We start from the raw sequence: 5,263 nt of genomic DNA, 5'->3' as shown, positions 1-5,263 counted from the left end.
GTCTTCGTTGGGTTAATTTCCCAACCTCTTGTACGCAGATGTTGTACCAATGAATCTAGAGTCTCTGATACATCCTCCTTAGTGGGTCCAATCTGCATACTGTCAACAATATAGTGGACTAGTATGAAATTTTGTGGAATAGACAGGCGATCAAGTTCCCTTCGGACTAAATTATGGCACAGGGCAGAACAGTTGGTGTACCCCTGCTGGATATTTGTGAAAGTGTATTGTTGCCCCTGCCAGCTGAAGGTAAACTGCTTCTGGTGGTCCTTCAAGACTGGTATTAAGAAGAAGGCATTGGCCAGATCAATAGCTTCCTGCCAAGTACCAGAAGAAGTATTAATTTGCTCAAAAAATGAAATCACATCTGGATCGGCAGCTGCAATTGGAGTCACCACCTGGTCAAGTTTATGATAATCCACTGTCATTCTCCGAGATCCATCTTTTTTTTTTTAAGCAGGCGAAATAAGTGAGTTAAATGGGCATGTGGTAGGAATCACCACCCCTGCATCTTTCAGGTCTAGATAGTGGCACTGATCTTTGCAGTCCCTCCAGGAATGCAGTACTGCTTTTGGTTTATTATTTTTCTAGCCAATGGTAGTTCTAATGGTGTCCACTTGGCCTTTCCTACCATGATAGCCCTTATTCCACATTTCAGGGATCCAATATAGGGGTTCTGCCAGTTACTAAGTATGTCTATTCCAATGATACATTCTGGTAGTGGGGAAGTAACCGCAGGATGAGTTCCGGGACCCACTGGACCCACAGTGAGGCATACCTGAGCTAAAACTCCATTGATAAATTGACCTCAATAAGCTCCCACTCTGACTGGTAGGCCTTCAAAACACTTTGGGTCTCCTGGAATTAGTTCCAGTTCAGAACCAGTGTCCAGTAATTCCCGAAAAGTTTGATTATTTCCTTTCCCCCAATGAACAGTCACTCTTGTGAAAGGCCATTGTCCATTTTCAAAACATTCTGTTCCCACTTGAGCCCCTGATATCAGCTTCACATTTCTTCCCCCTTCCTCCCCCACCCGCCCTCCCTGATGAACCCTTGATAAATTACAGATTATTATTTTCATATATTACATCATCCTTCTTCACCCCTCACCCACGTTTCCATTATTCGTCCCCCAGGGAAGGGGTTATAGATTGGCCCTTGTGATCAATTCCCCCTTTCTACCCCCACCACCCTCCCTTGATCCTCCTGGTATCTCTACTTTCATTGTTGGCCCTGAGGGGTTTATTTATCCTGGATTCCCTGTGTTTGGGGCTCTTATCTGTAGCAGTGTGCATGTTCTAGACTAATCTGATTTGTAGGGCAAAATTGAGGTCATGATAGTGGGGGGAAGGAAGCACCAAAGAATTAGAGGAAAGTTGTGTGTTTCATCGGTGCTATACTGCACCCTGGCTGGCTCATCTCTTCCCTGTGACCCCTCTGTGAGGGGCTGTCCAATTGTCTACAGATGGATATTGGGTCTCTACTCCATGCCCCATCTTGGGTATGATTTTGTTCTGGGTCTTAGATGTCTGATACCTGATCCCATGTACACCTCATGATCACACAGGCTGGTGTGCTTCTTCCATGTAGGCTTTGTTGCTTCTGAGCTGGATGGCCACTTGTTTATCCTCATGCTTTTAAGACCCCAGATGCTATATCTTTTGATAGCTGCACAATCAGCTTTCTTCACCACATTTGCTTATGCACCCATTATGTCTTCAGTGATCGTGTTGGGAAGGTGAGCATCACAGAAAGCCGGATTGTTAGAACAAAGTGTTCTTATGTTAAGGGAGTAATTTATTCGGGGCCCAATGTTCATCTGAAACCTTAATTCTTAACATATAGAAATGAGTGTATAGTTCTACTCCCCTCTCGTTTTACATCTATATATATTTACATATGTACATGCCTGTATTTAGACCTCTACAAATGGCCTTTTCCTCCTGGTCCTTTCCTCTATTTCCTTTTACTTTCCTCTTGTCCCACCATTATGTTCGGCCTTTATTCAGGTTTAGTAATTCCTCGCTGCTACAGTGCCCATGATTAAGTCCCATTAGACTCTACTTTTTAAAAAAAGTCCTCTACTTTTCTCAAATTCCAAGTGTTTTTCAGCATCTTTAGAACCAGTTTTGCATAATTGATTAACCATATCAACCTAGTTCTGACCTTGAGGAAGTTCCCCTCTGCGATGTTTTATCTCCCAGTTTATACATTTCTGGAGTTTTCAAACGTGTTGTTTTTTGTCTTTTGTCTTATTTGATGGAACTTTATTAGAGTTTCAACTGAAATGATATTACTTACTGATGTCATGGAATGAGTCTGTTCCTTATTGGTATATTCAAATAGTGTACAGGTCACAGCAGTTCCCAGTTTAACTTCAACTACTTCCTGTAACTTGGCTAATATGGTGGTGTTTAAAAAAAAACAAAAAAGCATTCATAGATGTTATTGGAGCTGTTTCTGGATATGTTTCTGTCCAAGAAATGTCAATTAAGAAGGCTTTTGTGTCACCATTTTCTCCTATCCTGTATGGAAATCAAACTGGACATGATTTCCAGAAATTTAATCTCCTTCATAAATAAAACACAATGTTTCTATTTACTGATCATGCTGGGGCCACTGGAAGTCTCTCTGGTGGATGGAGTTTGCAACAACTAAAAGAACTTAAGACAGTGGACCTGAGCCTCTGACATCCCCTATGAGACCCTGGGCTGGAGTAACAGACTCCAGTCACAGTGCCCAAGCAGCATGGGATGGGGGGGGCCTGTATGTGTGAGCCCGAGGTGACCTCTGGAGGGTCATCCAAGCATCTGAGGGAGGCAACATGGCAGTCTTTTCTGAGAGTTTTTAAATGATCTATTTCATTTGTTATGTGTCTGTTAAGATTTTTACATCTGTCTGTGTTAATTTAGGCTAGAAATTTGTACATTTCATCTAAATTTTCAAATGTCTTGGATTACAGTCTTTTTTATGATCTTTTATCACATCCACTAGAATAAGGTCATATAAATCAACGCTATTTACCGGTCCTGATATTCATCCATTTGTATCTTTTTTTATTTTACTTGATTCTGTGTGATTTGCCACTATCATTTGTTATTCTTGATATTTGCATTTTCCTTTCTTTTCTCTTGTTAGTTTGCTAGAGGTTTTTCCATTTTGTTAATTCTTTCCAAGAACCAACTTCTTGCCATTTTGCTTTTTCTGTTGTTTTTCTGTTTTCTGATTAATTTACTTGTATAATCTTTGAGTTAGTTAATTGTGCCAGCGTGGCCTATAATTACATGTGGGGCTGGTTGAAAGGTGGAGGGATAAATGGGTGGTGAAGCCTTGCCGTTCTAGTTCTCGGGTCTCTTGTTTTGTGATGGTTGCACCGGGTGCAGCTGCCTTAGCAGTTCCCTGCTTCAGCTTGCAAGATTGACTTTCTACAAGACATCCCCAAGGAGAAGCTACATGGACCTATCCCGATGCAGCCCTGGGTGCTGGAGCAGCTGTGTGGAGACCCCTGCTAGTGCTGAGATGCTTGTTCATTCACTGACTCAGCTGTCCTCCTGCAGTCGGCATCATTGCCTCTGTTTTGTGAGGTGGAGGACTTTGTGGACTGGTGTTGGGTTAATGGGTTAATGTTGGACTTGTGGGCTTGGGCAGCATTGGGTTGGGATGTTTTTGTGATGCACCTTTTCTTTACATAAAACTCTCTCTTATACATGAGTCACTGTGGATTTGTTTCTCCAAAGTACCTAGACTAATACAATCTTTACCATTTAGTTACTTCTGGTGACTGAACATTTGTTTTGCTACTTTTGTTATAATTATTGTGAATGCTGGGTTGTTCTTCTTTTCTGCTGTGCATGTTTATTGCTATAAATTGTTTTCTAGGTATGTGATTTAACTATGTCCTAAAAGTTTTGGTATGTAGTATTTTGGTTCTAATTTGTTTCAGTTAATTTTAAAAATTTCATTCCTTATTTCTTCAATTGCCCAATAGTTTTTAATCATGGCATATCCCCATTTTTATCTATTTGATTTTGTTTCTTTCACTTCCTATTGTTTATTTCTTATGTTTTGATATTATGGTCTGAAATAATGGTTTGTAATATCTTGCGTGGAATTTTGTGGTACTGTGGTGGCTTGTATGTTGCTATCATGGTAGAGGCTATGTCACTGGTATTTCAGATGCCAGCAGAGTCAACCAAAGAGAACAGATGTCAGCAGAGCTTCCAAACTAAGAGCAGATTATAAAGTAAGAATAACCTGTACACGACTAAAGAATTATAGACTGAAAACATTATCTACAGAATTGAAAGAATGTCAGGATCAGAAAACCTCATGAAAAGAAGCACAACAATGTTGGAGGTGGTGCCAAATAATGAACTTCTCAGGTTGGAAAGCACTCAAAATACGACTGAGGAAGAGATACCTCCGCAAGATAGAGGCAACAATAACCAAACAAAATTCTGACTCATAGTGATCACACAGGACAGAATGGCCCTGAGGCTTTCCAAGACTATAACTCTTAATAGAAATAGAAAACCACGTCTTTCTCACATGGAGCAGCTGGTGGTTTCGAACGGCTAGCTTTTTGGTTATCAGCCCAATGTGTAACCACTAAAACCACAATGATGTGGATGGAAAAAAACTTGGGAATAAATGCTTCAGGATCTTCATTTGCTGATGGGCCATGACTCAAAATGTGAACAACAGTTGAGAACATCAATTAATAATTGGACCTTTGAATGTATGAAGTATGAATCTAAGAACCTTGGAAGTTGTGAAAATGAAATGGAATCCAAAAATGGACTGGTATTGACCATTTTTAATTAGAAAATCATGTGGGTTGCTATGCCAGGAATGAACCCATCAAGAGAATTATATTGCATTCATTGTCAGAAAGGATATTTCTAAAATCTATCTTGAAATATAATGTTATTTGTGATAGGATTATATCTATGTGCCTCTAAGGAAATCCAATAAATACAACTATTATTAAAGTTTATACACCAATCAGTAAAACTAATGATGTAGAAATGGAAAAATTCTGCCAACATTTTCAGTCTGAAATTGATCAAATATAAAATCAAGATTCACTGATAATTATTGGTGATTGGAATATAATAGTTGGAAATATGGCCTTGGTAATAAATTTGAAGCTGAAGAATGCATGATAGTGTTGCTTGGTTTTGCTCTGTCTTGTTTTTGTGCATGCTGTTGTCTCCGCAGGTCTGTCTGGATAGGACAGGCTGGATGAACAATCTGGAGGAGA

The 5,263-nt window shown here is 39.8% G+C and overlaps 1 pseudogene; it reads right to left on the bottom strand.

The window, feature by feature from the left end:
* Positions 1-2,053: 2,053 nt before the first annotated feature.
* LOC115873191 overlaps positions 2,054-5,263 on the bottom strand; it is a 124,208-nt pseudogene continuing 120,998 nt past the window's right edge.

This window comes from Echinops telfairi, unplaced genomic scaffold (genome assembly GCF_000313985.2).
Source record: "Echinops telfairi isolate 266 unplaced genomic scaffold, ASM31398v2 ScPeMD7_7467;HRSCAF=8505_0, whole genome shotgun sequence".
Lineage (NCBI taxonomy): Eukaryota > Metazoa > Chordata > Mammalia > Afrosoricida > Tenrecidae > Echinops > Echinops telfairi.
The sequence above is the reverse complement of the archived record's forward strand: the minus strand, read 5'-3'. Positions and strand labels throughout refer to the sequence as shown.